This window comes from Bactrocera dorsalis, chromosome 4, assembly GCF_023373825.1.
Source record: "Bactrocera dorsalis isolate Fly_Bdor chromosome 4, ASM2337382v1, whole genome shotgun sequence".
Lineage (NCBI taxonomy): Eukaryota > Metazoa > Arthropoda > Insecta > Diptera > Tephritidae > Bactrocera > Bactrocera dorsalis.
Genome location: NC_064306.1, coordinates 68436472 through 68460520, shown reverse-complemented (window position 1 = coordinate 68460520; position 24049 = coordinate 68436472). Strand labels below are relative to the sequence as shown.

At 37.2% G+C, this 24049-nt stretch overlaps 2 protein-coding genes across 6 annotated transcripts in view; one reads left to right on the top strand and one right to left on the bottom strand.

The window, feature by feature from the left end:
* The window catches only part of LOC105224932 (calcyclin-binding protein), a 233180-nt gene that overhangs the window by 20681 nt on the left and 188450 nt on the right, over positions 1-24049 (bottom strand). The gene's annotated exons all lie outside the window — the stretch shown is intronic.
* LOC105224934 (GAS2-like protein pickled eggs) overlaps positions 1-24049 on the top strand; it is a 147013-nt gene that overhangs the window by 18719 nt on the left and 104245 nt on the right. For all 3 annotated transcript variants that reach the window (XM_011203199.4, XM_019989751.3, XM_019989750.3), the window contains exon 2: positions 13442-13485. The gene's annotated coding sequence lies outside the window, so the exon portion shown is untranslated. The remainder of the gene's footprint in view (positions 1-13441; positions 13486-24049) is intronic.

The window sequence follows — 24049 nt, the reverse complement described above, 5'->3', positions numbered from 1 at the left end:
TTTAGTGGTTTTATAAAGTGTGAAAATTATTTTTTTTTTGGAGTCTGGCAATCTCTAAAATATTGTTAAAAAAATACATATAAAATACTACCAATATTTTTTAATAAAGGTATAGTGTTTTCAGTTTCACTTGTTCCAATATCTCTTTATATATATATTGGGTAGTCGAAAAAGTCTTTTTGTATTTGTAAACAAACTTCAACTTATTTTTTTATATTTATAATGAACTTTAGTGAACCAAATGTGTACCATTTTGTTTGACCATTTTTTGCAATTTTTTCCGTTAGTGTAGTTAGTGTAAAACTTTTCTGGTTTCTCGGCGAAAAACTGCGACTAGTAATTTTCACAGGCTTCTCTTGAAGCCAACTTTACTCCATTAAGGGAATGTAGCGCTGACCGAAACAAATGGTAGTCCGATGGTGAAAGGTTAGGGCTATATGGAGGATGCATCAAAACTTCCTAATCAAGCTCTCTCAGTTTTTGCCAGGTCATCAAAGCTGTGTGTGGTCTAGCGTTGTGCTGATGGAAGTCGATGACCTATCTGTAGATCAGTTCTAGCCGTTTTTTCGATTGCTTGTTTCAATCTCATCAGTTGTTGATATTAAAATGTAGAATCAATCGTTCGATCAGGCTGGAGCAGTGCACAGTTGGTGATTTCTTTCCAATCCAACCAAACACTCAGCATAATCTTTCGAGGCGTCAATTCTGGCTTTGCGACCATTTGTTGAGCTTCACTACACTTGGATCATGATTTTTTTCGCACATTATTGTCGTATTTCATCCACTTTTCGTCTCCTGTTATCATTCGCTTCAAAAGTGGTTCGATTTCATTTCGTTTCAACGCAGATGTTAATTCGGTCCATTTAATTTTTCACGGACAATTAATGTGGTACCCAAACATCGAGCATCTTTTTGTAACCAGCCTTGTTTAAATGGTTCAAAACCGTTTGATGATGAATGTTTAGAAATGATAAGAATAGCTTCTCAAGCCCATTTAAGGATCGAAGGGGTAAATATAGATCTACAGTTACTTTTCATAGTTTGATAAATCGTTAATTACTAAACACATATGGACACACTGATGAATAAGTATGTATAAAAAGTAAGTGATTTAGACAAATGACTTTAAGAGCGAGTATCTACGTACAGACATACATATGCGGTTTCGCAGAGGTCATTGATTCAAACTGTCAACGCCTCTTGGCGGAAATTTCTGTCGGCATTAATATGAGAAATGTGGGGTTTCAGTTGTTAATGGCCACAAATTGTCAACAACAAAAGAGAACTGAACGAAAAAAACATGACAACAACAACAACCACTGAAACACAATGCAAAGCAGCAACAGCGTGAAACAAATTTAGTGGCTGATTGACATATGAGCGTGTTCGACGCTTGCCTGCAGACCCCAAGTTCAGCGCTTGAACTTCAAATTGCCTCGGATTACAAAGGAGAGGCGCTGTAAGCCAAACTGTAAACAAAGTGTAAAGAAAAATATGTGATTAGCAAAATAATTTTGTACAAAAGCGATTAGGAATTAACGCTAAGCCCACGAAAACAACAAAAAAACGGAGAATGGAACATTAAAATGAAAGAAAAATGTGCGCAGAAAAATATGAGGGTACGTAAATAAGAGGAGTTAATATTATATGTAGGAACAAAAACTCGTACAGAATAAAATCGCAGTTAGAACTTAACGTAAGACGAACAAGGCATAAAATGTAAATGGCGTTGAATGACCGCATCATAAATTATGAGGATTTAAGCCTTTTGTTTTTCAAATATTTGATGTGAAATAATCACGGTATGCAGAGTATTAAGGCAGGTTCGCTCAGCTAGACTTGGTAAATATGATTTTGTGTGTCGGTATTGCCTGCCATCGCGTTTTAGTGCCAAAATAAGCATCAAATTAAGCGGAGAAAAAAACCTGTTGCTGCTGTTCCTAACTCCGACCAAAAAACAATTATTTGAGTCATTTGCGCGTCTGTCGAAAAACAGCGTGAGATCAGCTCTGGTACACCCATAGGTGCTCTAAGCGCCTCTTAATGTTTTTTGTTCTTTGCTTGAAGCAGCTTTCGGGAAGCCGCATGTAGTCATAACATGATGTAAGCTGTGAAGCGTTCAGACGTATCTGTAATATTTGAAGAATTTAATAGTTAGTGCCAGCAGCAGACAACTCAAGCTGTGCTCATGCGTACCGGCCAGCATAACCAAATGATGGGCGGGTTGCGTTAATTATTTCAGACACGGACTGACAGGTGGCACAACACTCATTCACAAAGCATACAAAAATTATGCTAAATTGAATATGATAATCATGGTAATTAGCTAGTATTTATTATGTTAGAATAGTTCTAATCGATAACTAGTTTCGAACTAGGTTTTTAGTCAGGTCTTTTCATCGACTCTTAGTTGGAATTAATTATTCAGCGAAGGCTGAACTATTTTTTAAAATTTTTTCGGTTAGTACGAGATATTGCTCGAATAATGTTAGTTTAAAACCGAAAATGTCACAAAATTCCTACCTACACGAAGGGGGCTGGGCGGCAAAACAATCTTCGATGGTATTTAAAAACTCCGATTCGGACAAAAATCCTGCAAATTGTGTTAAAAGTGTACAAGATATAGGGCGAAAATGGGTTTTTTTTATGGCTTTTAATAAGATGTCTTGAAAATTTACTATCAATTTCCTCAAAAGCCTCATGAAACTTGTAGGTAGGTAGATAAAAGGGGGCGGCAGAACATCCTTGGCCCCGGGCGCCCGAAGTTGTAGCTACGCCACTGATCCCGTAGAAGCTATCTTGCCAACGCGGGCACATCTTTTTTCCGAGGGATCACCGGAAATGGCGTCGCAACAAACGAGTTTAAAATATTTTTTTTCCAAAAATTTCAGAATTTCTTTGTTAATAGTGTATTTTTGTAAGAGTAAAAAATTCTTATAAACGCGTTTTTCTCGTAACTGTGAAAAATGTTTGAAAGGGGATTTTAACCCCTTGTAGCCCCTTAAAAAAGATTTCGGTTATAAATATGTTTGAAGAGAGTGGCCAAATATTTGTTTTTTTTTATTAAGTCAAATTGTTAAAATTAATGAAATATTGCAAAAAAATTTGCGGAAATATTTTTGAGTAGCGTTGCCACTTTTTTGACAATTTTAAATTGGGCAAAATTACAAGTTAAATTAAATTGTATACAGTTATGAAACCAACGAAGTTCAAAGAAAGTTCTTGCAAACAAATTTTTTTAGGAGGGTTGCCATATCACTGAAAAACTTTGTTTAAAAAAATTATCCGGGTATGTTTATATGTACTATAGTATATCAAATGTTACAGTTTGTTATCAAATAAATGAAATTTGAGAAGAAACCCAAACTTTTTTTTGAAACACTGTTTTCAGAGTCGGTAAGCAAAATTTCTCTAAAACGGCTGGACCGATTGACTTGAAATTTTCAAATATCTATATACATATATAAATATATTTTTCAGAAACTGATTGAAGGAATAATAATATTTTTGAAAGTAATTTCGATTTTTCATATTTTCAGAAAAAATTGGTTTTGGGGGAAGTCGCGGTATTCTCCTTAGACATTGCTTGTATTCATCTGTAGTAATAAATTTTTCAATGGTTTTTGGATTTGAAAAAATTTTAAGTAGAAATAAAATCTTCCTTTCCGCCAGACACCTTTTGATAGTCTTTGTGAAGATCGACTACGAAATCCAGGGAATATAATTTTTCAAAATGAAACGCTGATGTTTGAACTACTGAATATCTGGATTTTTGTTTTAATTTTTTGAAATATCTCTTAATAAAAATTAACAAAAGAACGTATTTTTTCTGGCTTGCAAGTGGATATACATATGTACATACATATATGTATATGAATAAATATGTATATAAATAAATACATATATGTACTTGCAAATTAAGTGTTATAATCGTTTATATGTATCTCTAGTATAGCAAATCGATTGTTAAGTATTTTCAAGGCAATTAACTACGAAAGACTTTTTAGATAATTTTATTCTCTGCTTTTGAAGTCTCTAAACGACTTGGCACAGAATTCAATAATAAGTAAACAAATTCGTTTTTTTTTCACCCGCTCGTAATATGAGCACGAATTGCGTGGCTGTGAAATATAAAATAAGTAAATTTATATACAAGTATATACTCATATATAAGTATGTATAACTAAATATGTTTATAAGTGGTAAAAAAATCAAATAATTAAAAGCAAAGAAAATCGCCTCTTAAAAATTGATGTTTATATACAAATCTCATACATATGTACATACTATATTACATACTTATTTTAATATATGTCCAGGTATGTGTGTTTATTTATTTTTATATTAGCATGTCTGTGTGCTTATTATAATGATATGAGGAGGAAGTTGCCAAGTTGCCGCACGCGATGATTCACTTCACCTTAGCTTTGCGCTGAGCCCAACTTCTATTTATACGCAGAGTGTGTTTGTCGTTGTTATCGTTTTGTTGGCTTACCTATTTATTGAATCGAACGAAATTGAAATGCACAGACAAATATGAATTTGTGTTCAATTCGAAGTTCCTTCTCGAGATTGACGTTTTATTATTATGCGAATTATTTTTAGCTCTTCGAATTCTTGCTTTTTTGTCATCTCAACACATTAACGATTTCGTATTCGCATTCGCATTCGATCTGGCGAGTATCAGAACTACCGTCGCATTAATTATAAACAAATTTAATAATAAATGCGAAAAAATAAAATTGGTTCTGACTTTGCAAAATTTAAACAAAATAAAGCACTTTTGTTATTTGTTTACACAATGCAATAACAAAAATATTTGACGTTTTATGCGAAGTAATTACAATTAGCTGCACACGTTTGATGATACATACATCCAATTACCACGAGCACCTCATAGTTATTTTTTGATTTTGGCAAGTCTTTAAGATTTTATACATACTATGTAGAATAGTTTGGAAAAATCTCCATTGAAGATTCCAAGAGTAGCCAGGTCCTTCTCCACCTGGTCTTTCCAACGGAGGACTTCCACTGCTTCACCCGAAGGATACTGCGTCAAATAGTTTCAGAACTGGAGTGATTTCATCCATGCGGACGTCGTTATAACTCGTACAGCTCATAGTTTGAACGAATGCGATATTCGCCGTATCCAATGCGTACAGAACCAGATAGGGAAAATTATCTACGACTTTGAAGTTATGAATGTCAACAGTGACCTAGGAGCCGAGTCGCTAGAACGACAACTGTTTGTTTAACGACAGGAGATATTTCGTCTTGTCCTCCTTCTCTACCAGACTCATTTGCTTCGCTTCTTTGTCAAACCCGGAAAAAGCAGAACTAACGGCGCTAGTGAAGCCAATGATATCAATATCATCCGTACGTCTGCAGCTATACACTCTTATAGAAGATTGTTGCTGCTCGATAAAGCCCTTCAGCTTGCATAGGGAGTCGCCTTGTCTGAAACCTCGTTTGGTATCGAACGGCTCGAAGAGGTCTTTCCCGATTCTGATGGAACTTTTGGTATTGCTCAACGTCAGTTTACTCAGCTGTATTAGTTTTTCGGGGATACTAAATTCAGACATAACGGCATAAAGGCAGCGTGTGTCGATCAACTTTTCACTGGTCTTTTCCAAGATTTGGCGCGCAGTGAATATCTGCTAAGTTGTTGATTTTCCAGGTCTAAAGCCACGCTGATAAAGTTCAATCAATTTGTTGGCGGTGGGCTTTAAGCTTTCACACAATACGCTCGATAGAACCATATACACGTTGTTGAGGAGGCTTATCCCATGGTAGTTGGCGCAGACTGTGGGGTCTCCCTTTGTGTGGATTGGACAGAGCACACTCCAATATCAAGCATCGAACATGCCTTCGCCCGACCATATTTTACAAAAGAAGCTGACGCATGATCCTTATGAGTGCTTCGCCGGCGTATTTGAATAGCTCGGTCGGCAATACATCGACCCCGCCGCTTTATTGTTCTTCATACGAGTAATTGCTTTTCGAACTTCTTCGTGGTCTCTCAATGGAGCAATCGCTTCGTCCTCATCGATTGGGGAATTGAGTTCGCCTTCTCTTGTCGATATACTTTCATTACCATTCAGCAGTCTGGAGAAGTGTTCCCTCTATAACTTCAGTATGCTCTGGGCATCACTAGATCACCTCTGGGAGTTCTACAAGTGTATGCTCCGGTCTTGAAACCTTCTGTCAGTCCCCAAAGATTTTCGTAGAATTTTCGTGCATTAGCCCTGTCGGCCAGTTTGTCAAGCTTTTCATACTCACGCACTTCAGTCTCTCTTTTTTTGTCTGCATATGCGTCTCGCTTTCCTCTTCAGCTCTCGGTATCTATCCCATCGCGCACATGTTGTGATACCCAGCTAGAGGTCGACTCCTCCTCAGCAGCAAATATTTCTGTTTTTAATTTTTCAAAATTCACGAAAGTCCAATCATGACATTTCCCTCGAAAGCATTAGCGTTTCCAATTCGCTGCACAGATACTGTCCGCACTTGCAAAAATATTCACAGCACACATTTTTATTGCGATTGCTTACACATGTTGCACAGTTTGTATCGCAAAAACGCTTGATGTGGGAGTTGAGATGCACTTGAGCTGACAATAAACAAACAAAAAAATAATTTTGTAATTTCATAAATGTTTATTAGCGGCTAACTTTAAAGCGCGCCAGCAAATACCTGCACATACATACATAAATAAATATGTATGTTAGGACTGTGCGAAGTGTGCGCATATCGCCGAATTAGCACATAAATCAAATAATCTCAGTCATGTTAAATGTTGCATATTGTACTTAGTAATGATTTTTCGTGTTTTGTCTCCAACGGTTTGTGAATACCAATCGCAGAAACGTCGTCGAATTAATTCAATAAAACTGTCACGAAAACTCGTTGGCCAAAACTCGTTGACCATGAGCAAGCGCGGCTTGCGACCGAGTGCGAGTGCCGCCGCTACGAGCGTGAGTGCGAGCGTGAGCGCGATCTTGGCCGACGGCGCGTTGACGTGTTTGACGTTAATATCGGTTAGGTTTCAATGAATGCTAGTTGACATTTCGGCTTTTTAGACCTAAAAGCTTTGCGCCGAAGTTAGCACAGACCATGTGTTGGTATAATTCACACGTCGTCAGCTGGGCTTGCTGCAAGAGGGCAGTCGTGTGCCGACTGCTGCTATGAGTGAATAGACAAAGAAGGTCGTTAGGACAATTACCGATTTTCAAAGTGCGCCGCTGTTGCCAGAAATGCATTTTACCAACATAAACAGTTATTTTCTGACACTAATGCTGATGGCTTATGTCAGTTTGGAGGGTGTGCAGTTGCGCATGCGCTGGCCCCATTTTGATGTGATTGTAATGAATACCGCACATTTTTAGATCCAAATCAATTCCGTAAACTTTCAATGTCTAAATTTTTAGTATAAATATTTTTATGAAATTTCGTATTCACAAATTTCCTTGCTTAAACTGTACTTTTTGCTTCTTTTATTTTTATTCTCTTAATTTCCAGCGCAAAATTAGTTTGATTACTTGGCGTTTGTGGTCTTTAATTGCTTTCAATTAAATGCGTGCGCTTGCCAATTTCAGAAATGTACTTACGTACATACAAACTTACATACAGATGCACATACATTACATACTTATAACGTTAATTCCATAATGCCGCAGTACACCCTCCCTTCATAGCCGCTGCAACCCAATTTCTCTATAAGCGAAGTTGTGAACTGCATTACTGTGCCTATTTTGCCTTTCTCCTTTGACTTCTTTCTCTTCTCTTGCAGTCATTACGCTGCATTGAAAGTAAAACTTTTTTTGTTCGTTTCCTTTGCCTATTTTCGCTTTCGTTTTTCTTTTGTTTGCTTATTATTTATATTGTATGCCCTTTCCGGCGTTTAATAGGCGCATCGGCTGTTGAGTTAATAAAAATTCTGAGTGCGCATGCGCAAATGATTTTTGCCCATTTAATGATTGCAATTGAAATTGTTGCTCAGACCTTAGTCGCTTTTGCTATTGTGGTTGCTTTTCCACAAAATTTGCTTCTTTTATGTGAGGGTAGTGTACACACAAATGTATAATATGTGGTGAAATATATGTAAAAATTCATATTTATTTATGAATGACTTGTTATATGGTGGTATACCATATGTTCACCAAGAGGTCAATGGCAGCTGATATAAAATAATTTTGTTCATATTATGGGACATTTTGGGCACATTTACATATGTTGCGGATTATTTGGATGTATCTATTGTTATATACATATGTACATATGTACATTAATAACATGCTAATGAAATTTATTGTAAAAAAAAAATTAATTAGTTAAGAATGAGATGCTATTGGAAACAGGCATACATAATTTATTCCTTTACCAATTTCCTTCCCTATAAAAGTACCAAGGGTGCACAATTTCCAAAGTTTTCGGTAACTTGATACTTTATTCCTTAAAATCTATTTAGTTCGAGCATTTCGACTGGTAACTGGTAACTGGCGAATGGCACGCTCATTGTTTTTCTCTAAAGCCTGCACGGAAGTGGGATTGTCCGCATAGACTTTGGACTTTACATATTTCCACATTAAAGTCTGAAGGTCTGATACAGGGTATTGGCGGTTTATCACCCGGCCCAGAACGTGCAATTATCTGCTTATCTCAATAAACCCATTGAATGATGCGATGTGTGGGAAGTGGTGCCATCTTGTTGAAACTAAATGTCGTCGAGATCACGAGCTTCAATTCCAGCCATCAAATAGTCGGTTATCATGGCGCGACAATGGTCACCATTGACGCATACGTTCTCATCGGCATAATTTTTTAAGAAATATAGACTGATGATTTCACCTGCCGACGAACCACACCAAACCGTTGTTTTGTGCGGATGAAATGACAGCTCTTGAATCTCTTTAGGTTGATCTTCGTCCCAAATGCGGCTATTTTGATTGTTTATATATACATTGAGCCAGAAATGGGTGTCATCGTTGATCAAAATTTGGCGCAAAAACATCGGATCTTTTTGTAAAAATTTCAAAAGCCCATGGATCGATGCACCAAGTCATTTCATACGTCAACGCTCTACAATCGTTAGCTACCGCTTCTATATATTCTTAACTGCGTACTGGACATGATCTATTCGGTCGAATATTATCTAATAGTGAATCAACCGATTATGTTGAAGTTAAGCGAAGAACGTGAAACACATTCTTTACAGAACGTGAAGTTTCGTATTAAAGTTGAACGATTTGGAAACTTTATTCAGGCGTTATTCTTTCCATGATGGAATGCCAAACAAAAATAACAAGACAGCTTGACACGACTCACGCGTGATCTGTGAAAAAATACTATTGAACAAGTAAGGAAGGGTTAAGTTCGGGTGTCACCGAACATTTTATACTCTCGCATGATAAAGTAATAATCGAGATTTCATTATCCGCCATTTACATATTTTTTTAATTTGCTGTAAAATTAATTGGAATTAAATTCTGAGAGATTTACCGATATTTTCGGTGAAAAATTATGTTAGTTTAGGTTAGGCACTGAGTTCTTCGTGTATCATTTGTGTAAAGTTTTATTTTTTTGGTCCATAAGCGCCCATTTTCAACCTTTAAAAAAAGCCTGGATACAGCTTCCTTCTGCCATTTCTTCCGTAAAATTTAATGTTTCTGACGTTTTTTGTTAGTCGGTTAACGCACTTTTAGTGATTTTCAACATAACCTTTGTTTGGGAGATGGGCGTGGATTTTATCCGATTTTTCCATTTTTGAACTGTATATACAATTGCCTGAAGTAAACGACTCTATAGAGTTTGGTTGACATAGCTATAGTAGTTTTTGAGATATATACAAAAAACTTAGTAAAAGTTACGTAATTTCATTTTAATATCTTTATTTATGGCTTAGTTATGACACTTTATAGGTTTTCGGTTTCCGCCATTTTGTGGGCGTGGCAGTGGATATGTGATTGCATCCAAGGAGAAAGTCGGAGCAGTGGAGTTTGCAAAGCAAAGGTGGAATGACTGCAGCAGGGGAAAAATCGCGTGTGGCTCGAAAACTATTAAGTTTTTTATCAACAAATTTTACTGTGCATTTTTGAAACATGTTTTGTTTCACTGTTTTTTTTTTTAATGACCAAGAATCGCTATGCAACACTGGTAATAGCTGGTATGGAAAATTCTACTTAAAATTGGATACAATTGTAATTATATTCACAACCGATCTCTCAAATTTTTCAAGAACCAATTCACAATTGACTTTTTGGTCAACTAAAAATGTTTTTTTACTATAGTCCAACCTTTACGATAGTCGAGCCGTTTTGTTTTTTAAGCGTGCGTTCTTTTGACACTCGCTTGCAGGAGAATTGCCGCTATTACCATACTAACTTGTCAATCGCCGTTTTATGCACATAAAACAAATTTGTGCGTAAGATTTGTAGCCGTGGGGAGCTCGGTTGTCGTTATAGTAAAAGAAACATATAAAAACACACGACTCTACTCAATGAAACCCACTCATGCCGGAAATTGTACATAGAACGTGTTTAATTCACAAATGATAGCGACACTAAGGCTTTCCTATACTTCTACGCAAAGTGTGTGAGCTTATGTATTTACATACATATTGTACATACATATATACATATGTATATGGATGTGCTTTGACTTAGGCACAGTTCGATTTCGATTGTACGAGCGCGACTTGCTGTCTGTCCGGTTTTTGGCTGCGTACGACAGAAACTGCTCGACGCTTTGCGTGCGTATTTCTTAAAAAAACGAAGAAAAGAACTTAGATCAGTGATCCAATTGAAGATAGGAGGTGCAGTGTTGGAAAAACGTGCATAGTGGGGTCGAAATTTTCATTCATAGATTTTGTACATATAAAGAGGGATCGCCAGCTTTTTTTCTCTCTCCAAAGAGCACTTATTTATCTACCCTAAAAATGTGTATATTTGTAGTAAATTTATGTATGTATACAAGCACCTTTAACTGTATATTCTCTTCGAATTCTGGACACTCAAAACTTTGCCTAACAACACGTAGGTTCGCCTGAATTATAAAGCAAGTTTGGGAGGACGCGCGCACTTTACTTTCAGACAGTGTTTGGGTGGCTTAAACTGACTGGCCCGTTGTGGTCACTGGTCTCGCTCTGTACTTCATTCATACATATGTATGTATAATGTTTGTATGTACATATATCAATTAGTATGCATGTTGGTTTCTAATGTCAATTCATTATTGAATGAACCGTATATGGTGGCTTGGCGATTTCGGAACTGGCTCTAACAAGTTCCCCAAGACCCACGCGCCACTCTTGGCAAGGCGATGACGCATTCGATATTTAGCGGATTATTAATTTAATTTCTTTTGTAATTTGTACTTAAACATTCAAGTGGCTACAATAAGAAGAGAAAAACTTTGGTTCAAAATATTTTTATGTTTTGTCTTTTGTTGCTTTGCTTAATTTAATTTGCGATTTCCGCTTTTGAACATTGAATACAGCCGCGTAATGGTTTTAAATAATTTGAAGCATGGCTACAAATTGAATTTAAGTTATGTTAGTTGAAAATGATTGTGAGAATATATTTTGAGAAAGGTTGCCACCTTATTGAGCTATACCATAAATCAAAAAAATTTCTATATTTCGTTTTACTCTTGTTCACTGCCAGACCCACTTGCTTCGCTTCATTATCTAGTCTGGAGAAAGCAGAAGTAACGGCGCGGTTGTTGAGGCCAATGATATCAATATCACCGGCGTACGCCAGCGGTACACTCTTATAAAAGATTTTGCCTTCTCGGTTCAGCTCTGCAGCTTCAATTATTTTCTCCAGCAGTAGATTGAAGAAGTCGCACTATAGGGAGTCCCCTTGTCTGAAATCTCGTGTGGTATCGGACGGCTTGGAGAAGTCTTTCCCGATCCAGATGGAGCTTTTGTATTGCTCAACGTCATTTTACACAGCCGTATTAGTTTTGCGGGGTTACCAAATTTAGACATGGCGGCATAAAGTCAACTCCATTTTGTGCTGTCAAAAGCCACTTTGAAATCGACGAAGAGTTGGTGTGTGTCGATTCTCTTTTCACGGGTCTTTTCCAAGATTTGGCACATGGTGAATATCAAGTCGGTAGTTGATTTTCCAGGCCTGAATAGGTCCAATCAGTTTGTTAATGGTGAGCTTTAATTTTTCAAACAGTACGCTCGATAGAATCTTATATGCGATATTGAGGATTCCAACCGTCGGACATGTTTCGTCCCATCATATTCTACAAAGAAGCTGATTCATGCTTCTTATCAATTCTTCGTCGCCGTATTTGAATAGCTCGTCCGGCAATTCATCGGCCCCGCTGCTTTGTGTTTTTCCGACGGGTAATTGCTATTCGAACTTCTTCATGGTCGCACAATAGAACGTCCGCTCCTTCGTCATCGATTGGGGAATCCTGTTCGCCATCACCTGGCGTTATGCTTTCACTGCCATTCAGCAGACTGAAGAAGTGTTCCTTTCATAATTTTAGTATGCTTTAGGCGTCAGTCCCTAGATCATGTCTGAGGGCTCTACAATAATATGTTCCGGTCTTGAAACATTCTGTTAGTCGCCTCATCTTTTCGTAGAATTTTCAGCATTTCCCCTTTCGGCCAACTTGTTAAGCTCTTTGTACTCACGCATTTCGCTCTCTCTATTTGTTTGTCCGCAAATACGTCTCGCTTTCCTCTTCAACTCTTGGTATGTTGTGGTCGATTGTAACGTTGCGAGGTAGGCAATCTGTTTCTCTCCACTACGACTCGGCCTTACAGCTTTTCTCTCTCTATATTAGCTTTAAAGTTGCATTAATTGCGCATGGCAACTCTACTGATATTCTCCTTCTTTGAAAACCCCCATATCTTTCTGATTGGCAGTAAGCCTAAAGGTGAAAATAGTTAAGAATATTGTCTTTCGTCATTGTTTAAATTTGTTTAGCTTGTTACAAAAAGCTCTCTTGTCACGCAAAGTGGGCGGAATACAGTTAGTCTTATATCTTTGTCTTCTCAAGTTCCCATATTTATATGCAAGTATGATAAAAACTTCTTATATGTTTGCACTTATTGCATTGAAATGTATATATGTACATATTAACATATACTTAGAAATTATTTATTTTGCTAAGCCATTACTTAAACAAATAAACCGCCATTGTTAATTTAAGCTACACATGTACTTTGTGTTAATTTTATGCAAATTATATGCGATTTCGAGTTTTATCTTTATTTACATTCTTACTCAACTGCAGGCGTCACATTTTCCATGTAAAACATGCACATTGTATATACATATATATATGTATGTGTGTGTATATAAATTAATTCATATTTATTATTGGTGTTAAGCGAACTTATCATCATGACTTATTATAAATACAATTTTATGAGAATAAATGACTTCAATAAATAATTATTTCTCTTTTGTTTATTTTCTTTCAGAACGATAACGGAGACACGTCTCTTTGGGCTCTTACAGTCGCTTTGTAAGTACCTACAGCAAATGTTCTATAAAATGTATATAAAGAATAAAGGCTTAAAAAGGGGACTTCTATATATACATACATATATACTTAAGAATGTAGGTTTATAAAAGTATATGTATAAATTGTTTCATTACATAAAGTATGTATGTATGTAGTAATTACCAAGCCGCTTTGTTGCCAGCAATTTGAATTGCATTGAAAATTATGAACTTGGAATTGCTTGAAATTACTTAAAATGCACAATCTGATGCCCCTTGCCCTCGCTCACACTCAAATGCGTGTGGACGCTGCGATAATTATTGACTTTAGAGCTCCACAAAAGAGTCTGTGCTGCATTCATTAAAGCTATAGGAACTTCTATTAAATTATGAGTTATTTTTACATTAAATTGTTTGCTATGCAATTTTTATATTTCAACAATATAAATGTAGTTAATTTATTATTAGCTTCAGTAAATTCTCAAGTTAGAAAGTACACTATAGACTCACTTCCATTTCATTATTGCTTTCAGATATTTTTGAGAAATCATTTTGGAGAGTTTCTTTATCAAATAAGAGTTCAAAATGTTAATTACGAATCTACTCAATGATTGTAATTTTAATGATCTTCTCAGGACTCTGATTAACCTTAACTTCGGTATGATGTACGAGGGCTGTCCCATAAATAACCGACCTCAACGTGAAGCTACCGGCACATCTGAAAAAAAGTTTCTACTTCAAAGTTTGCATATTATAATAGCTACTCGCCAAAATTTCAGAAATTTATCTTGCGCAATTATCTGTTGACAGTCGTTTTTGTAAGTCTATTTCGGTGATTTCCCCAAAATGGAAAAAATTGAATATCGAGCTGTAATTAAATTTTTATTTTTTAAAGGCAATACGTCTTCACAAATCAAAGATGAGTTGGACTCTGTGTATGGTGACTCTGCACCATCGTTTACCACCGTAAAATTTTGGGCAGCTGAATTTAAACGTGGTCGCAGGAGCTTGGAAGATGATGAACGTCCTGGGCGTCCAAAAACTGTAACCACTAACGATAACATCGCTAAAGTTCATCAATTGGTACTAGACGACCGCCGGATTAAAGTTAGGGAAATAGCTGAGATTATGAAGATGTCAAAAGAAACTGTTTGTCACATATTAAACCAAGATTTGGGCATGAGAAAGCTGTCCGCGCGTTGGGTGCCGCGTTTGCTTACGCTAGACCACAAACGTGCGCGCATGAACATTTCCAGCGCTCTGTTGGCTCAGTTTAGAGGCAATAAGACCGAGTTTTGGCGCCGATTGATAACTGTAGACGAAACTTGGATTCATCATTATACGCCCGAAACAAAAATCCAATCTAAACAGTGGATTGAAAACCTAAAGCTGTGTATTCGGCTGGGAAAGTGATGGCGAGTGTTTTTTGGGACAGCCATGGAATTATTTTTATCGACTATCCTGAAAAAGGAAAAACTATAACAGGAGCATACTACGCATCATTATTGGACAAGATAAATTAATAAATTTCGAAAAATCGGCCACATTTGCGAAAAAAAAGTCTTGTTCCACCAAGACAACGCACCATCTCACACCTCAACAGTCGCCATGGCGAAAATCCACGAATTGCGGTTCGAACTGCTTGACCATCCACCTTATTCACCGAATCTAGCACCAAGCGACTTTTTTTTGTTTCCTCAACTTAAAGCTGCGCTCGGCGGCCAGAGATTTTCGTCAAATGAGGAGGCAATCTCTTTCGTGAACTCGTATTTTTCAGACAAAGACGCCAAGTACTGTTTGGAAGGGTTGCAGAGATGGGAGCATCGCTGGGTGAAGTGTGTGGAGTTACAAGGAGACTATGTAGAAAAATAAAAAAAAAAAATTTGAAAAAGTCGCGTGCATCATGGTTAGGTCGATTATTTATCGGACAGCCCTCGTACATATAAAAAGTTGATTCTAAAGTACATACTCGTATTATCAGAGGCTCTGGAACATAAGCGCTCATTTACCTTCCCAACTTCTTTTGACAGACCCGGTGTTGTTTCTTGTTTGTTGAATCCTTCCCACTTTTGTAAGAAATATATTAATTTCTGTTTGCGGCGCCGTATGCATCCGAACTCACATATTTTCTACAAGAGTTCACTAAAAATCGCTTCCTTAACATCGGGTAGATTAGGTTGGATGGCTGATTCAAAGATCGCACTTGTACTACTTTATTTAATCCTCTATGAGTATGATGCCCTAAAAATAGAACATCTGTAATTCGAACTTATAAGTCAGCAAAGCAGCTTGTGGTTAATAAAAAAAATGCTCAGGCATTTAATTTCTATTCCCACCAGTACGGAGGGATATCTGAAAGTGTGAGCTCCAAAGCGTGGACTCTGAAGCCTTGATTTCCCAAAAGCGGAACAATCAAGATAAATCTGCTAAACCTACTTTTAGCTGAAACAGCATCTAACATCAGCTATAGTCTTAAACTATAATTCCTTCGTAACCTAAATCAGCTATACTTCCTTAAATGTAACGTTCACCTTCTACAAAAAATACCCAAGTAATCACCAGAGTCGCCATCAGTGCGCATTCAACTCAAGCATACACATTTATGTACGTGTATAAAAACATGAGTCCGCCTGAAGAAAAGGGAAAAGCCGGAAATTCCTGAGGCAACAGGCTAACTAACTGTCACATGCTCAAGTCAAATATGTGTCAGTACGAGCACCTGTAAATCCATAAATCTCTACATCTGTAATGAAGACAGTAAACCAATTAAGCTCATGGACGGACACACATTTGTGCACATACAGGCAAATGCATATGTGTGTCTTCCATGCCGGCTACACGGCTTCACAGTTGAGGAGCCACACATAGGTGTCATCTAAATAATCTGAAACTTCAAGTCCAAGTATGGAGATGTAAGATATCGCATAACTCGCACCCCACTAGACCGCCGCGCCCTCCAAACGCTCCAGACCGTGGCGATGGCGTTGCAAAGAGTGCCCGAGGCGGCGTGTGCGGCTTGGCAGGTACGCTATTTAATTGCAAATATGGCATTGGAGTGGCACTGGATGCCGCATCAAGTCGTCCAGTCAGCGCTGCTGTATCGTCATCTAGTGACGTTGTTGTTGTCGTCGTCGTCGGTGGCTCTGCTGCCACATGTAAGTGGGTATCGACATACAAGCACACACTTGTTTGCGGCGTGTGGCAAGTGGCCGTGTGTGGCGCGTCTATGCGTCTGTTATGCGATACTTTGGCCGCCGTCGATGATTGTGTGCCATTGTGTCACGCCTCCATGATGGGTCGCGCAATTACGGATGCGCATAGCGCATACATACATACATATGTAGCTTGTTGATACTGAGCTCAGCCGTTTGACGCCTGCATCTTTGTCCTCCTCATCAACATTTGGCGCTTTCGAGTTTCCAGTTTACTCGCTAGCTCTCTTGCTCTTGACAACACCATTGCGGGCTCGGCTGTGTCACCGCAATTTCATAGTTGCAACTTGTATTAGTGTGGCTCGAGTCTTTGTCTCGACTTTGTCACCTATAAAAAGCTGTCGAAGGCGAGCATTGTACACATGGAAGATGTCACGCTTTGTGCGGCAGCGTGTCGAAAATGGTACTTGAGAATAAGGTCGTTTCCTTGCTCTGTTGTTCTGATTCTTACAGTTGTCAACTGGACTAGTGTTTCGCTCATTGTTGTTGTTACGGTTGTCTGAATTTGCTGTTTTTTTACTTTGTTTCTTTTTGTTTTTGTGCTGCTGCTCGTGTGTTTGGCCAGTTGTGCTCGTTTAATCGTGCGCTGTCTACTTCATCTATGGATGTTCTCCTATTCGTATTCCTTGTATCCATTTCGGTTTCAAGCAGTCGGTCGGCGTCTGAGTAACCGTGCCTAGCACAGTACAATAGCAACAAATATGGACAAGTGTAATGTTACCGTGTTAGATAAACACAGTGTTGCATTTGAACATGTAAGCATATTCATAACTCTATATGTGTTGGTAAGTGTTTCTGTGTGTGAGTGAAAATGTTGCCAATTAATCAAATTGTGTATTATTGTTGTTGTTGTTTTAATACACTTATGCGGTGTTCTATATTGTGTCTTATTAGTGTATTTAATTATAGCATTTTTTATTGTTCATTTATAGCGCTACTAGGGTGGTCCGAAGGCAATGAAGTCCAATAGAGTTTCAAACATCAGGATTTTTATGACTTTTCCAGAAAATTCAAAATATTTCTATACTTTTACTGTCCTAATTACCACAATAATTCAAAAAAGAATAAATAAAATATTAACATTTTGAAAAATCAAAATTTTTTAAAAAGCCCGTTTTTTGAAAAGTTGTATTTAAAAAGATGGAATTCAAAAAAGAAGAAATAAAATAAAAAAATTTTGAAAAATCAAATTTTTTTAAAAAGCCCGTTTTTTGAAAAGTTGGATTTAAAAAGATGGTGGGCCAAAAAAAAGCTGTTTTCAGTTTTCATATGACGCTAAAAATTAGTCAAATAAGATTGATACCGTTTGATTTTATGATCAATATAATAGTTTATATATTTTTTGGGCTCCTTTAAGACATTAAAATATAATATCTATAAGTAGAGAGTCCAGTTTGATGTTGAGTTAATGCCTTCGTTGTGCTATGAGTTCTGAAATATATCAAAAATAATACTGATTTTTGAACGGGTTTCAGAATTTACAAACTTTATGAATCGAATTCAAAATTTGAATATTTTTGACGCACCTCAGTTTTCAAAATATACTAGCCACCCTAATAATAAATGATTATGACACACTTTTGATCTGTTAGTGCAGCTGAAAGAGAAGCAGCATGCCACCTTTGAAGCACTTTGTGGTTGGACCACACCATAGTCTATATACTTGTATGAGCACAAACATATTTATATGTTATACTTATGAATGTGTATGGACTTATACATCTTAAATACATAGATATATGTATGTATGTATATATATTTGCGAGGCTTTTATACCACCTTGACTTCAGCTTTAGTTCCATAAATAGCAGCAAGTCATATTAATATGCGCATGAGAATACTAAGTTAATGAGAGTATTAGAAGTCGGGGTCACAATTTCAGTATGCTGAAAGACTTTAAGTAATTTATAATTAGTTTAATAAAGTACAAATGCCGCTAGTAATATATATATACTCGCATCGTTCTCTCAAAGTCCTCAGATCAATTATGGCATAATATGAAATATCTGTTGGATCCTACTCCAAATGAATAATCGAGACGAAAAGTCTGTTTGCACTACATAAAGGGCTTAAATTTGATAGTTGGAGTTTTAGAATTTTTTATGTCGTTTATAGATTGAAACATGTTTTGTGTCGTTTTTGATTATTTTGGTACAAGCATGTGAACGCTTACTCCAATTTTCCATACTATAAAAGCCGCGGTTTGAGATGGCCTTTAGTGGTGGCTTTAGCGAATTCTAGTTTCTACGGTTTTGGCTCTCATTTTTGGAGCGCTGCTCGCTAAATTGTTGGACAGCTTTGGTAAAATTTGTTCAGCTGGTGGAATCGGGGTCTGGTTGTGGTCTCGCTGTCTTGGAACCAGCATTAAAACCAACAACAACGAAATCCAACGCAGAATATCTCTTGCCAACAGGTGCTACTTCTGACAGAGTAGGCAATTGAGAAGTAAAGTCAAGTCACTCATTATTCCCATCTTACAATATGGTGAAGAGCGATGGACGATGACAAAAGACATAGTTCACCGAATTAAAAGACAACGGCTACGCTGTCTAGGTCATGTCGTCCGAATGTATGAAAACACTCCAGCTCTGAAAGTATTTGATGCAGTACCCGTCGGGGGAAGCAGAAGAAGAGGAAGACCTCTACTCCATTGGAAATATCAGCTGGAGGAGGACAAGGCTACACTTGAAATCTCTTATTGGCACCAAACATCTTGTAAACTCGACTATAACCGAGTAAGTGGTGTCTACGCCAATAAAGAAGAAGAATCGGAAATGATATTCGAGTTCTGATGAATTCGCTCCATTTACAATCTTTTTGAATCGTTTTTCAACGAATTATCTCTGCCCTCCACAATTAGAATCCTTGCTAAGCGAGTACTGCAATGATCTATAGCAGGGTTCAGAGCGCATTAAGTCAAATATGATTCATGATAATAATCGTGCAAGCGGCTTAACACAGTTAACGCATAAAAACCTATAATTTTCAATTTATAGCACATGCCAAAGTGCAACAATTTATGTTCGATTGTTTTTCAAACCGCCGAGTGCCGACAAATTCTTAGCAACGCGCATAGAATCCACAAACACTTAATTCCATAAATATTTTTTTGCAATATTTTTTTGTTTTACTAATCTCTAATAAGGTAATACAGCGCAGAAAACAAGTAACGGACTAATAACTTGGCTAAGACCCGCCTTCTAATGCGATCTCCTCAGAGATAAGCTAACTTAAGCAGCACAACAACAAACAGCGGATAAAAACTGAATGTCACAATGTCGTTAAGGTGGCAGCGGTTCAAAGTTGCCAAACAACAACAACAATAACAACTTATCGTAGTACAATAAATTAGGTAACCTTTGAGAGTGAAAAAGGTGGGAAGCCGTAAAGTACATAATGACGAAAAAAGCGAAAACGAAAAGTGGGAAGCGGTGTTTGGAGTTGCGTGCACCAACGTACATATGTATATACATATATATTTGTGTATGTATGCACACAAACACTGAAAAAGCCACAAGTTCAAGGTCAACTGTGGTTTTTTCCTCGTTTGTTTATTTGGCTGACCGTCCGTGCATGTGTTCAAAATTTGACTTAGTCGCGCATGCGCTCGACAACAAAGCAACAAAAACATGGCACGTTGGTTGCTTGTCTGACGTTTGAAACACAGCTGCGGGGCTCTTAACCCAAACTCTTCACCATGAGTGCCATAAAGACGCTCGGTGGCCAACGGCCAACGGTGTTGACAGCACACACGTAGCAAGTAGTGTTTGAACAAAGCCAAGCAGAGTGGCGAAGCGCGCATGCAATCGCTGTCCGTGCTCGGTCGCCGATACATAGCAGTTCAGGTAGCCGCCAAACGCATTTGAAGCGTTTAAGAGTTATTAGTGCGCGCCGCAATGCTGCACAAATCTCTCTAACACAACTTGTGTGTGTACAAATGGCTTCAATTGAAGATATGTGTACATATGTATGAATATAATTGTATGTTCATACATATGTGTGCTTATTCATGTTTGCGCTTAACGCACTGGGAAGATTGCTGCTGAACGAACGCGTGTTGCTGGTGGTCAAGATCGCAGCGGCAACGGCAGCGGGCGTGTCCGCGACAAGGCGCCTCATGGCTGCTGCGCTGCGGAGGCTTCTACACTGATTATAAATGCATTTGGCGCCAAAGCTCTTAAATGTTTTTTTTTTACAAAATGACATTCTTTTCAAGTTTAAATGTTTTTGTATGAAAATATTATTTAGTGATCATTTCAACATATTTGTGTGTGAATTGCTGTTTCATTATTATGTAATTTCCTTTGTTAGTCTATTTCATACTTTTTACATTTACACGAGCTTTGTGTGCAGCTTTAAAATTTATTATTTGCTTTGCTCAATATTTATATATAAACTTATTTACATTTTTAATTGAATGCCTCTTTACATATTTGCATATTTTAGTTGAAGAGACTCTTAGTAACTTGTATACATTAAGTATGACATTACAAGTTTTTTATACTCGGTTTGGATAATATTATATTATTTCTTACGCTAGATCTTTGATCTTTAAAAATAAAAAGATGCGACAGCTAAAAATTGTCGTGGAAACAATAGTGAGTTTCTTAATAGGGGAATACGTCTTAATGTTTTGTTCAAAAATAATCCGAGTAATACAAGTTTAGTAATTTAATCTCTAAATGTGCTCAATTTACCATATAATGGAGCAATTAACCATTAATTACCCAATTAGTTATTAATTCAAAATGTATTGCTCAAGAAGTGCCCACGTAATCGAGTTTAAATTAAATGGGAGGAATCAAACTTCAAAGCGAGAGTTTATTGTATAAAAATTATAGAAAAATCCGTTCTCTTTCGTTCTTCTTGGGTAAATAATCCGGGAGTTTTAAAGTACCATGCCAGTTGTACAGCCTTTTCGATAATTTTGTGGACAATTTTTGGTCTGCAGACTTCCACTTAGTAACACGTAGTGAAAAAGCGTCTTTCAATTTTTTGAAAATATACACTGTGAAAAAATTACCCTAAAAATGTAAATAAAACGCAAAATATTTAATTAATCAAACGCAACTTATACCAACGATTTTCCAGTCCTCGAAACACTTTTTGGGATGGCCTCACCTTCTTCAGCGGATTTTCTTTTATCTCTTCGATCAACTGAAAACGGATTCCACGGAGCTGCAATTTCAATTTGGGGAACAAAAAAAAAAAAATCACATGGAGCAAAATTTGGGGAATGCGCTGGTTTAACGATGGTATTCATTGCGTTTTTGGCTTTCGGTCACAATCGTATCTCGATGCGGTGATGCATTATCATCGTGTAAAATCTATTATCTTCTCACGCAAACCTCAATATGGTCAAATAGAACTCCTTACTGACTATCTGTCCATCCGGAAAAAGTCCAAGATGCACGAAACCATGGTTTTCAAATGAGTATCACTCTGATTTTTTTGCGCCTGTGAGTGTTTTATTGTGGTTTCAGTTTCTTTTTCCCTCCATTCCGATCAATGTTGACTTGTTTGTGTGTCAAACTCATAAATCCATGCTTAATCGGCACTTATAATGCTCTCTATGAATGTGGGATCGGAATTCGCACGATCACCCATATCCAAGGAGACCTGTTTACGGCACTCTTTTTGCAAAAATTCAACTTTATCGGGACGAGTCGAGAAGAACGCGTTTCATACCTAAAACGTTAACCAAAATGATTCGATTGGACTCGCGAGAGATGTCGAGCTGTCTTGACATCTCTCTAACATTTCGCTGACGACTTTCAAGCACCATATGCTTCACTGTTTTAATATTTTCGTCACTTGAAGAGGTGGAAGGCTGTCCAGAAAGAGGCATGCCTTCAACGATCTCTCTACCGTCTTTGAAGGCTGCGAAAATGGAGAAATTCGGATGTGACACCGCTTGCATTTAGGTGAAACCCATATCTCCGGACCCACTCGACCGATTTCAATCAAATTCGATAAGTAATATTGTCCTGAGATTCTTATATCAACAACCAATCAATGTATCCGGATAAACCTTTGAACGAAGATAGCCTTTGACCCTTATGAGCAAAGCAAATCAAGCCTTCGGATAGCGAATATATGGACCGCAGTTCCTATTCCTTTTTATCGAAAGTGTCAGCCAATCTGTGATACATAATATAGAAATTCGGAGCGAATCCTTTTCTGACAATGGTGGAATGGAAAGATTTTAGAACTCTCGGCTGACTTTACTTTACAATGCAAATTTCATTATAATCCTTTCACAATTTAGTAATCAATGTTGAATTCTTTCGCAACATTTCTTAAAGTTTGTCATCACCTGCAGATACTTCCTCGGCCTTAATTTTGAAAAGTTGAAAGCGTATGAAGTTCTCAGTTACATCCGACCTTGGTCTTTCTTTACTTTCTTAAAATACTCGTATAATCTTTTACGCTCAAATCTTTCATCTTTGCGTTCAATCCATTTGGTGCCCTCAATGAAGCTCTTATGTCTACTATGCTTTTTGTGGACAGCCATTCAAGGTTTGGTGCTTGATGTGTTTCGTGTATTCTGTGTCTAGATTGTGTTAGAGCTGGCCATTCACAGAGTAAGTGAAAAACTGTTTCCTTATTCCCTTCAAGCTTTTAGCTTCATCAAATATTGTTATATGTCAAATTTTTAGCGCGTGTTCTCCAAACGGCCAGTGCCGCGGTATAGTAGCTGTAAGGATGAACATTTGGACATGAAGTTTTTAGCTCTAGTCTCATCATATTTGGCCCATTTTTGCTTCGTTATTTTGTAGTTGGTTTTTGATTTCCATCTGCACTGAGCTAGTTGTTCAAAGTGAGTATTGAGATCTCTATTGATCGTTCCCAGCGGATATGTTATTAAATCCGCTTCGGATTCATCTAAAGAGACTCCTTGTTTGGCCAACTCGTCTGCGGAAAAAATGTTATTTCTTTATAACAAATGATATTGTCCTCGAAACGCATATCCAACATGAAGTTTTATAATTACTGATATGTTTTTTCTGATTTTAAATGACTAATTTCCTTGTGACGGTCACTGCACGTTATTATTTGGTCTTCGTGGAATCTGTGCTAGTTAACTCTTTACGATTTATTATGCGCCTTCTGGGTATTTAAAATCTAGAAGGCCAATCTTGTGATATCCGAATTGTCATTGTCATTTTTATTTTAACATAAATATTAAATTGTTAATAGTTTGGCTCTTGAATTAATTTTAAATAATTCGTGAAAAGTTTTGTTAAATATGGGGTATACAAAATTTATGAAAACTGTAAATATTTATGACATTCCAAATAGCCACATATTGTCAACGGCAGTTTGTTAAAGAAAAAACAAAACTAAATAAATAATGTGAGGAGCTTATGCTAT